Source organism: Hemiscyllium ocellatum (assembly GCF_020745735.1).
Source record: "Hemiscyllium ocellatum isolate sHemOce1 chromosome 38 unlocalized genomic scaffold, sHemOce1.pat.X.cur. SUPER_38_unloc_5, whole genome shotgun sequence".
NCBI classification, from domain to species: domain Eukaryota; kingdom Metazoa; phylum Chordata; class Chondrichthyes; order Orectolobiformes; family Hemiscylliidae; genus Hemiscyllium; species Hemiscyllium ocellatum.
This window is the reverse complement of record NW_026867523.1, coordinates 165,519-177,875: the sequence shown is the minus strand read 5'-3', so window position 1 is coordinate 177,875 and position 12,357 is coordinate 165,519.

Below are 12,357 nucleotides of genomic sequence, written 5' to 3'. Positions count from 1 at the left end.
ACAGGATAGGGTGGATTGGCCATGGGAAATTGTCCCGTCGTGCCCAAGGATATACAGGTAAGGGTGGATTGGCCATGGGAAATTGTCCCATAGTGCCCAGGGATGTGCAGGTTAGGGTGGATTGGCCATGGGAAATTGTCCCATAGTACCTAGGGATGTGCAGGTTAGGGTGGATCGGCCATGGGAAATTGTCCCATAGTGCCAAGGGATGTGCAGGTTAGGGTGGATTGGCCATGGGAAATTATCCCATAGTGCCCAGGGATGTGCAGGTGAGGGTGGATTGGCCATGGGAAATTGTCCCATAGTGCCCAGGGATGTGCAGGTGAGGGTGGATCGGCCATGGGAAATTGTCCCATAGTGCCTAGGGATGTGCAGGTGAGGGTGGATCGGCCATGGGAAATTGTCCGATATTGTCCAGGGATGTGCAGGTTAGGATGGGTTGGCCATGGGAAATTGTCCCATAGTGCCCAGGGTTGTGCAGGTTTGGTTGGATCAGCCATGGGAAATTGTCCCATAGTGTCCAGGGATGTGCAGGTTAGGGTGGATTGGCCATGGGGAATTGTCTGATAGTGCCCAGGGATGTGCCGGTTAGGGTGGGTTGGCCATGGGAAATTATCCCATCGCGTCTAGGGATGTGCAGTTTAGGGTGGGTTGGCCATGGGGAATTGTCCCATAGTGCCCAGGGATGTGCAGGTTAGGGTGGATTGGCCATGGGGAATTGTCTGATAGGTTAGGGTGGGTTGGCCATGGGAAATTGTTACATAGTGCCCAGGGATGTACAGGTAAGGGTGGATTGGCCGTGGGAAATTGTCCCATAGTGCCCAGGGATGTACAGATTGGGTGGGTTGGCCATGGGAAATTGTCCCATAGTGTCCAGGGATCTGCAGGTTAGGGTGGATGGGCCATGGGAAATTGTCCCATAGTGTCCAGGGATGTGCAGGTTAGGGTGGATTGGCCATGGGAAATTGTCCCATAGTGCCCAGGGATGTGCAGGTTAGGGTGGATTGGCCATGGGAAATGGTCCCACAGTGTCCAATGTGTGCAGGTTAGGGTGGATTGGCCATGGGAAATTGTTCCATAGTGCCCAGGGATGTGCAGATTAGGGTGGATGGGTCATGGGAAATTGTCCCATGCTGTTCAGGGATGTGCAGGTTAGGGTGGGTTGGCCATGGGAAATTGTCCCATAGTGTCCAGGGATGTGCAGGTTAGGGTGGATCGGCCATGGGAAATTGTCCCATAGTGCCCAGGGATGTGCAGGTTAGGATGGGTTGGCCATGGGAATTTGTCCCATAGTGTCCAGGGATGTGCAGGTAAGGGTGGGTTGGCCATGGGAAATTGTCCCATAGTGCCCAAGGACGTACAGGTAAGGGTGGATTGGCCGTGGGAAATTGTCCCATAGTGCCCAGGGATGTGCAGATTAGTGTGGATTGGCCATGGGATATTGTCCCATAGTGCCCAGGGATGTGCAGGTTAATGTGGATCGGCCATGGGAAATTGTCCGATAGTGTCCAGGGTTGTGCAGGTTAGGGTGGATCGGCCATGGGAAATTGTCCCATAGTGCCTAGGGATGTGCAGGTTAGGGTGGATCCGCCATGGGAAATTGTCCCATAGTGCCCAGGGATGTGCAGGTTAGGGTGGATCGGCCATGGGAAATTGTCCCATAGTGTCCAGGGATGTGCAGGTTAGGATGGGTTAGCCATGGGAAATTGTCTCATAATGTCCAGGGTTGTGCAGGTTAGGGTGGGTTTGCCATGGGAAATTGTCCCATAGTGCCCAGGAATGTGCAGGTTAGGATGGTTTGGCCATGGGAAATTGTCCCATAGTGTCCAGGGATGTGCAGGTTCGGGTGGATTGGTCATGGGAAATTGTTCCATAGTGTCCAGGGATGTGCAGGTGAGGGTGTGTTAGCCATGGGAAATTGTCCCATAGTGCCCAGTAATGTGCAGGTTAGGGTGGATTGGCCATGGGAAATTGTCCCATAGTGTCCAGGGATGTGCAGGTTCGGGTGGATTGGTCATGGGAAATTGTCCCATAGTGTCCAGGGATGTGCAGGTGAGGGTGTGTTAGCCATGGGAAATTGTCCCATAGTGTCCAGGGATGTGCAGGTTCGGGTGGATTGGTCATGGGAAATTGTCCCATACTGTCCAGGGATGTGCAGGTGAGGGTGTGTTAGCCATGGGAAATTGTCCCATTGTGTCCAGGGATGTGCAGGTGAGGGTGTGTTAGCCATGGGAAATTGTCCCATAGTGTCCAGGGATGTGCAGGTTAGGGTGGGTTGGCCATGGGAAATTGTCCCATAGTGCCCAGGGATGTGCAGGTTTGGGTGGGTTGGCCATGGGAATTTGTCCCATAGTGTCCAGGGATGTGCAGGTTAGGGTGGGTTGGCCATGGGAAATTGTCCCATAGTGCCCAAGGACGTACAGGTAAGGGTGGATTGGCCATGGGAAATTGTCCCATAGTGCCCAGGGATGTGCAGATTAGTGTGGATTGGCCATGGGATATTGTCCCATAGTGCCCAGGGATGTGCAGGTTAATGTGGATCGGCCATGGGAAATTGTCCGATAGTGTCCAGGGTTGTGCAGGTTAGGGTGGATCGGCCATGGGAAATTGTCCCATAGTGCCTAGGGATGTGCAGGTTAGGGTGGATCCGCCATGGGAAATTGTCCCATAGTGCCCAGGGATGTGCAGGTTAGGGTGGATCGGCCATGGGAAATTGTCCCATAGTGTCCAGGGATGTGCAGGTTAGGATGGGTTTGCCATGGGAAATTGTCTCATAATGTCCAGGGTTGTGCAGGTTAGGGTGGGTTTGCCATGGGAAATTGTCCCATAGTGCCCAGGAATGTGCAGGTTAGGATGGTTTGGCCATGGGAAATTGTCCCATAGTGTCCAGGGATGTGCAGGTTCGGGTGGATTGGTCATGGGAAATTGTTCCATAGTGTCCAGGGATGTGCAGGTGAGGGTGTGTTAGCCATGGGAAATTGTCCCATAGTGCCCAGTAATGTGCAGGTTAGGGTGGATTGGCCATGGGAAATTGTCCCATAGTGTCCAGGGATGTGCAGGTTCGGGTGGATTGGTCATGGGAAATTGTCCCATAGTGTCCAGGGATGTGCAGGTGAGGGTGTGTTAGCCATGGGAAATTGTCCCATAGTGTCCAGGGATGTGCAGGTTCGGGTGGATTGGTCATGGGAAATTGTCCCATACTGTCCAGGGATGTGCAGGTGAGGGTGTGTTAGCCATGGGAAATTGTCCCATAGTGTCCAGGGATGTGCAGGTGAGGGTGTGTTAGCCATGGGAAATTGTCCCATAGTGTCCAGGGATGTGCAGGTTAGGGTGGGTTGGCCATGGGAAATTGTCCCATAGTGCCCAGGGATGTGCAGGTTTGGGTGGGTTGGCCATGGGAAATTGTCCCATAGTGCCCAGGGATGTGCAGGTTAGTGTGGATCGGCCATGGGGAATTGTCCCATAGTGTCCAGGGATGTGCAGGTTAGGGTGGGTCGGCCATGGGAAAATGTCCCATAGTGCCTAGGGATATGCGGGTTAGGGTGGATTGGCCATGGGAAATTGTCCCATAGTGCCCAGGGATGTACAGGTAAGGGTGGATTGGCCATGGGGAATTGTCCCATAGTGCCCAGGGATATGCAGGTTAGGGTGGATTGGCCATGGGAAATTGTCACATTAGTGTCCAGGGATGTGCAGGTTAGGGTGGATCGGCCATGGGAAATTGTTCCATAGTGCCCAGGGATGTGCAGTTTAGGGTGGATTGGTTTTGGGAAATTGTCCCATAGTGTCCAGGGATGTGCAGGTTAGGGTGGATTCGCCATGGGAAATGGTTCCATAGTGCCCAGGGATGTGCACGTTAGGGTGGATTGGCCATGGGAAATTGTCCCATCGTGCCCAGGGATGTGCAGGTCAGGGTGGATTGGCCATGGGAAATTGTCCCATAGTGTCCAGGGATGTGCAGGTTAGGGTGGATTGGCCATGGGAAATTGTTCCATAGTGTCCAGGGATGTGCAGGTGAGGCTGTGTTAGCCATGGGAAATTGTCCCATAGTGCCCAGTAATGTGCAGGTTAGGGTGGATTGGCCATGGGAAATTGTCCCATCGTGTCCAGGGATGTGCAGGTTCGGGTGGATTGGTCATGGGAAATTGTCCCATAGTGTCCAGGGATGTGCAGGTGAGGGTGTGTTAGCCATGGGAAATTGTCCCATAGTGTCCAGGGATGTGCAGGTTCGGGTGGATTGGTCATGGGAAATTGTCCCATAGTGTCCAGGGATGTGCAGGTGAGGGTGTGTTAGCCATGGGAAATTGTCCCATAGTGTCCAGGGATGTGCAGGTGAGGGTGTGTTAGCCATGGGAAATTGTCCCATAGTGTCCAGGGATGTGCAGGTTAGGGTGGGTTGGCCATGGGAAATTGTCCCATAGTGCCCAGGGATGTGCAGGTTTGGGTGGGTTGGCCATGGGAAATTGTCCCATAGTGCCCAGGGATGTGTAGGTTAGTGTGGATCGGCCATGGGGAATTGTCCCATAGTGTCCAGGGATGTGCAGGTTAGGGTGGGTCGGCCATGGGAAAATGTCCCATAGTGCCTAGGGATATGCGGGTTAGGGTGGATTGGCCATGGGAAATTGTCCCATAGTGCCCAGGGATGTACAGGTAAGGGTGGATTGGCCATGGGGAATTGTCCCATAGTGCCCAGGGATATGCAGGTTAGGGTGGATTGGCCATGGGAAATTGTCACATTAGTGTCCAGGGATGTGCAGGTTAGGGTGGATCGGCCATGGGAAATTGTTCCATAGTGCCCAGGGATGTGCAGTTTAGGGTGGATTGGTTTTGGGAAATTATCCCATAGTGTCCAGGGATGTGCAGGTTAGGGTGGATTCGCCATGGGAAATGGTTCCATAGTGCCCAGGGATGTGCAGGTTAGGGTGGATTGGCCATGGGAAATTGTCCCATCGTGCCCAGGGATGTGCAGGTCAGGGTGGATTGGCCATGGGAAATTGTCCCATAGTGTCCAGGGATGTGCAGGTTAGGGTGGATTGGCCATGGGGAATTGTCCCATAGTGCCCTGGGACATGCAGGTTAGGTTGGATGGGCCATGGGAAATTGTCCCATAGTGCCCAGGGATGTACAGGTAAGGGTGGATTGGCCATGGGAAATTGTCCCATAGTGCCCAGGGATGTGCAGGTTAGGGTGGATTGGCCATGGGAAGTTGTCCCATAGTGCCCAGGGATGTGCAGGTTATGGTGGATTGGTCATGGGAAATTGTCCCATCGTGCCCAGGGATGCGCAGGTTAGGGTGGATTGGCCATGGGAAATTGTCCCATTGTGCCCAGGGATGTGCAGGTTAGGGTGGATTGGCCATGGGAAATTGTCCCATAGTGCCCAGGGATGTGCAGTTTAGGGTGGATTGGCCATGGGAAATTGTCCCATAGTGCCCAGGGATGTGCAGGTCAGGGTGGATTGGCCATGGGAAATTGTCCCATAGTGCCCAGGGATGTGCAGGTCAGGGTGGGTTGACCATGGGAAATTGTCCCATAGTGCCCAGGGATGTGCGTGTTAGGGTGGATTGGCCATGGGAAATTGTCCCATAGTGCCCAGGGATGTGCAGGTTAGGGTGGATTGGCCATGGGAAATTGTCCCATCGTGCCCAGGGATGTGCAGGTTAGGGTGGGTTGGCCATGGGAAATTGTCCGATAGTGTCCAGAGTTGTGCAGGTTAGTGTGGATCGGCCATGGGAAATTGTCCCATAGTGTCCAGGGATGTGCAGGTTAGGGTGGATTGGCCATGGGAAATTGTCCGATAGTGTCCAGGGATGTGCAGGTTAGGGTGGATTGACCTTGGGGAATTGTCCCATAGTGTCCAGGGATGTGCAGGTTCGGGTGGATAGGCCATGGGGAATTGTCCCATAGTGCCCAGGGATGTGCAGGTTAGGGTGGATCGGCCATGGGGAATTGTCCCATAGTGCCCAGGGATGTGCAGGTTAGGGTGGATCGGCCATGGGGAATTGTCCCATAGTGCCCAGGGATGTGCAGGTTAGGGTGGATTGGCCATGGGGAATTGTCCCATAGTGCCCAGGGATGTGCAGGTTAGGGTGGATCGGCCATGGGGAATTGTCCCATAGTGCCCAGGGATGTGCAGGTTAGGGTGGATTGGCCATGGGACATTGTCCCATAGTGCCCAGGGATGTGCAGGTTCGGGTGGATCGGCCATGGGAAATTGTCCCATAGTGCACAGGGATGTGCAGGTTAGGGTGGATTGGCCATGGGAAATTGTCCCATAGTGCCCAGGGATGTGCAGGTTAGGGTGGATTGGCCATGGGAAATTGTCCCATAGTGCCTAGGGATGTGCAGGTTAGGGTGGATCGGCCATGGGAAATTGTCCCATAGTGCCCAGGGATGTGCAGGTTAGGGTGGATGGGCCATGGGAAATACTGGGTTACAGGGATAGGTTAGGGTGTTGGGGCTGGGTAGGATGCTCTCCAGAGGGTCAGTGCAGATCCCCCTGGGCCGAATGGCCTGTAGGAGATTCTATCATCACTGAGGGTGAGAGGACAGAATAACTTAATTCCCACCTGCAGGCAGGAAACGCCTCGCTGTGGGAACATTTACCCGTGCTCACCTCAGGGTTTCTGAGCTATCTCCAACCCCTGAGGGAGGGAGAGGGAGACCCCATGGAGTTGCCGGACAGTGTGAGGAGCCATCGAAGAGCTGGGCACACAGTGCACGTTTGAGAGTTTGCAGCTTTTATGCGGTCTACCTGCTTGTTCAGGAACGTCGCACAGACCCAGGGGTAACCCATCGCAGTGCTCCAACCCCCCCTCCTGACCCAGAGACAGGATCGTACCGTCTGGTAACCTCACAAACCAACCCGTCCCCCGGTGCCCCGGGGGCAAGAGAGCAGAATATAACATTGCCGCCACAGAGAGAGAGAGAGAGAGAGCAACTCTCACACCAGATGTGGGCCCAATCCAGCTGGGGGCTGCTTTGTCCCTGGATGGTGTGGAGCTTCTCAAGTGTTGTTGGAGCTGCCCCCACCCAGGGGCAAGTGGGGAGTATTCCCTCCCCCCTCCTGCCTTGTGCCTTCTCGATGGGGGGACAGGCTTTGGGGGGAGTCAGGAGGGGAGTTACTCGCTGCAGGATTCCCAGCCTCTGACCTGCTCTTGGAGCCGCTGGGTTGAGGTGGTGGGTCCTGGTGGGTTTCTGGTCAGTGGTCACCCCCAGGATGTTGAGAGTAGGGGGGAGTCAGGGATGGGAATCCCATTGAATGTCAAGGGGGGGAGATGGTTAGAGTGTCTCTTGATGGAGATGGTCGCTGTCCTGGCATTTGTATAGCGCCAGTGTTCCTCGCCACTCCAATGGCAGGCAGTGACCATTTCCCCCACATGCACCAACCCCTTGATATGATCCATCAAATCCAGGCCCACTCTGGGATCGGATTGGGCCAGGAGCAGCATCAGCTCGGATCATCACACCCCACACTTTCGCCCCTTCTTTCTCTCTCTTCATCTCCTTTTCCCCCTCTCTGCATCTTCACCTCTCTATCTCTCTCTCTACATCTCTTTCTCCTTCCATCTCTTTCTACATCTCTCACTCTACATCTCCTTCTCCCTCTATCTCTCTCTCTCTACATCACTCTCTCTCTTTCCATCTCTCTCTTTCTACAGCTCCTTCTCCCTCTCTCTATCTCTCTCTACACCTCTTCCCTCTCGCGATATCTCTCTTGTCATTTCCTTCTCCCTCTCATTCTCTTCACCCCCTTCTCCCTCTCTCTCTATATCTCCTCCCTCTCTCTATCTCTGTTGTGGTTCTGTTCGCCGGGCTGGAAATTTTTGCTGCAAACGTTTCGTTCCCTGGCTAGGGAACATCATCAGTGCTGTTGGAGCCTCCTGTGAAGCGCTGCTTTGATGTTTCTTCCGGTATTTATAGTGGTTTGTTCTTGCCGCTTCCGGGTGTCAGTTTCAGCTGCAGTGATTTGTATGTGGGGTCCAGGTCTATGTGTCTGTTGATGGATGTTCTTGCCGTTTCCGGGTGTCAGTTTCAGCTGTAGTGGTTTGTAGATGGGATCCAGGTCCATGTGTCTGTTAATGGAGTTTGTGGATGAATGCCATGCTTCTAGGAATTCTCTGGCTGTTCTCTGTCTGGCTTGTCCTATGATAGTGGTGTTTTCCCAGTCAAATTCATGTTCCTGGTTGTCTGAGTGTATGGCTACTAGGGATAGCTGGTCATGTCGTTTTGTGGCTAGCTGATGTTCATGGATGCGGATTGTTAGCTGTCTTCCTGTTTGTCCTATATAGTGTTTTGTGCAGTCCTTGCATGGGATTTTGTAAACTACGTTAGTTTGGCTCATGCTGGGTATTGGGTTCTTTGTTCTAGTGAGTTGTTGTCTGAGCGTGGATGTTGGCTTGTGTGCTGTTATGAGTCCTAAGGGTCACAGTAGTCTGGCTGTCAGTTCTGAGACGCTCCTGACGTATGGTAGTGTGGCTAGTCCTTTTGGTTGTGGCATGTCCTCGTTCCGTGGTCTATCTCTTAGGCATCTGGTGATAAAGTTGCGCGGGTATCCGTTTTTGGCGAATACCTTGTATAGATGTTCCTCTTCCTCTTTTCGCAGTTCTGGTGTACTGCAGTGTGTTGTAGCTCTTTTGAATAGTGTCCTGATGCAGCTTCGTTTGTGTGTGTTGGGGTGGTTACTTTCATAGTTTAGGACTTGGTCAGTGTGTGTTGGTTTCCTGTGTACCCTTGTGGTGAATTCTCCGTTGGGTGTTCTCTCTACTAACACGTCTAGGAATGGGAGTTGGCTATCCTTTTCCTCTTCTCTCGTGAATCGTATTCCTGTGAGTGTGGCGTTGATGATCCGGTGTGTTTTTTCTATTTCTGTGTTTTTGATGATTACAAACGTGTCATCGACATATCTGACCCAGAATTTGGGTTGGATTTGTGGTAGGGCTGTTTGTTCTAACCTTTGCATAACTGCCTCTGCTTTGTAATCATCACCAGATGCCTAAGAGATAGACCGAGGAACGAGGACATGCCACAACCAAAAGGACTAGCCACACTACCATACGTCAGGAGCGTCTCAGAACTGACAGCCAGACTACTGCGACCCTTAGGACTCATAACGGCACATAAGCCAACTTCCACACTCAGACAACAACTCACTAGAACAAAGGACCCAATAGCCAGCACAAGCCAAACTAACGTAGTTTACAAAATCCCATGCAAGGACTGCACAAAACACTATATAGGACAAACAGGAAGACAGCTAACAATCCGCATCCATGAACATCAGCTAGCCACAAAACGACACGACCAGCTATCCCTAGTAGCCATACACTCGGACAACCAGCAACATGAATTTGACTGGGAAAACACTACCATCATAGGGCAAGCCAGACAGAGAACAGCCAGGGAATTCCTAGAAGCATGGCATTCATCCACAAACTCCATTAACAGACACATGGACCTGGACCCCATATACAAACCACTACAGCTGAAACTGACACCCGGAAGCGGCAAGAACAAACCACTATAAATACCGGAAGAAACATCAAAGCAGCGCTTCACAGGAGGCTCCAAAAGCACTGATGATGTTCCCTAGCCAGGGAACGAAACGTTTGCAGCAAAAACTTCCAGCTCGGCGAGCAGAACCACAACAACGGACACCCGAGCTACAAATCTTCAACCAGACTTTAAACTCTCTATCTCTCTCTTCACCCCCTTCTCCCTCTCTCCATCTCTCCCCAACCCCCATAACCTCTCTCTATCCAGGATGTTGCCTGGTCGGGAGGGAAGGTCTTATGAGGAAAGGCTGAGGGACTTGAGGCTGTTCTCGTTAGAGAGAAGGAGGTTGAGAGGTGAATTAATTGAGACAGAGAAGATAATCAGAGGGTGAGATCGGGTGGGCAGGGAGAGCCTTTTCCCTCAGATGGTGATGGTTACCACGAGGGAGCAGAGCTTTAAACTGAGGGGTGATAGATATAGGACAGATGTCAGAGGTATCTTTACTCAGAGAGTAGGAGGGCTGTGGAACACACTGCCTGTAACAGGAGTAAACTCACCGACTTTAAGGGCATTTAAATGACCATTGGATAAACATATGGATGAAAATGGAATAGTGTAGGTTCGACGGGCTTCAGACTGGGTTTCTCAGGTCGGAACAACATCGGGGGCCGAAGGGCCTGGACTGTGCTGTAATGTTCGATGTTCCCATTTCGTTTCACCCTGTCTCCCTCTCACTCTCTCCCCGTCTACCCTCCCCCATTCCAGTCTCCCTGTCCCCCCAGCTCTCGCGCTCACCACCTCTCTCCCACCCAGGACCTTTCTCTCTGCTCTCTCTCCCTCCCCCCCCCACCCCGTAAGCCCCATCTCTCTCTCTCTCTCTCACTTGCCCCACCTCCTCCCCCTCATTCTCTCTCTCCCTCTCCCCCCGGGGGAATTGAACGTTCCTCAGCTCCTAGGGAGGGTGGGGAAGTCCCTCCCACTGTTGGCCTCTCGTTGAGTTGCTCGAAGGGAGATCTTTCGTGGGTATGAAATATATTTATTTGTTTTAATTCAACAGTGAGGGATAAATATTGGCTCCATAAACAGAGGGAGAACCATCCCTCACCCAGTAACACTTGCTTTCCTTCCAAATTCAGCACTGACCCTCCGAGAGCACCCACTCCCTCATCACTGACCCTCCGACAGTGCAGCACTCCCTCAGTACTGACCCTCCGACAGTGCCCACTCCCTCAGCACTGACCCTCCGACAGTGCAGCACTCCCTCAGCACTGACCCTCCGACAGTGCCCACTACCCTCAGCACTGACCCTCCGACAGTGCCCACTCCCTCAGCACTGACTCTCCAACAGTGCCGATTCCCTCAGCACTGACCCACCGACCGTGCCCACTCCCTCAGCACTGACCCTCCGACAGTGCCCACTCCCCCAGCACTGACCAATTGACAGTGCCCGCTCCCTCAGCACTGACCCTCCGACAGTGCGACACTCCCTCAGCACTGACCCTCTGACAGTGCCCACTTCCTCAGCACTGACCCTCCGACAGTGCCCACTCCCTCAGCACTGACCCTCCGACAGTGCCCACTCCCTCAGCACTGACCCTCCGACAGTGCCCACTCCCTCAGGACTGACCCTCTGACAGTGCAGCGCTCCCTGAAGACAGTATAACCTTTGTCCCCTGCAGTGATGGCTGTCTCCTGAGGTCAGTGCCTGGGCAGTGAGAGCCCTTCAGACAGAGCGGTGTGGATCAGGGATTATGCGTGAGAGCTGGAGCTGTCTGGGAGGATAAGGCAATCCTGGGAGCCACGCCATCCTGTTCCGATGATTTCCCCGGGGTGCCCCGCGAGCCCAGAGCGAGCTAACCTTGAGTGTGGGGAACATGGTAAACCCCAACTCTGACTGTGATGTGAGAGTGGAAATGTGATCGTGCACCAGTAAACAGTGCGCGTCACGAGCTGTGGCATTGACGGGAACAGTTTAAAAGTGAAGTGTGCGCCTGGAACGTGCTGCCAGGGGACACAGACGCAGCAGTCCCCTGGACAGATACAGGAACAGGAAGGGAATGAGATTAGATTCCCTGCAGTGTGGAAACAGGCCCTTCGGCCCAACCTGTCCACACCGACCCTCTGAAGAGTAACCCATCTCTCTCTGACTCACACACCTAACACTATGGGACAATTTCCCATGGCCAATCCACCCTAACCTGCACATCCCTGGGCACTATGGGACAATTCCCCATGGCCAATCCACCCTAACCTGCACATCCCTGGGCACTATGGGACAATTTCCCATGGCCAATCCACCCTAACCTGCACATCCCTGGGCACTATGGGACAATTTCCCATGGCCAACCCACCCTAACCTGCACATCCCTGGGCACTATGGGACAATTTCCCATGGCCAATCCACACTAACCTGCACATCCCTGGGCACTATGGGACAATTCCCCACGGCCAACCCACCCTAACCTGCACATCCCTGGGCACTATGGGACAATTTCCCATGGCCAATCCACCCTGACCCGCACATCTTGGACCGTGGAAGGAAACCGGAGCACCCGGAGGAAACCCACACAGACACGGGGGGAAGAATGTGCAAACCCGCCCGAGGGTGGGATCAAACCCGGGCCCCTGGCGCTGAGAGGCAGCACTGAGGCCCCCTGCCAACCCCTGAATAGAAGGACAACAGATCCTCCAAGTAAAGACAGTTTTAGTATGGAAGGACAAAACGTGTCAGCATGGGCTGGGAGGGCCGAATGGCCTGTTCCTGTGCTGAATGGCTTTTTGTGCTCCGTCTGGACTCTCCAACCAGTGGAAAGAGTTGATCGTGATCTCGTCTCTCCCTGCTTGTTCATATTTGGAAGCTAAG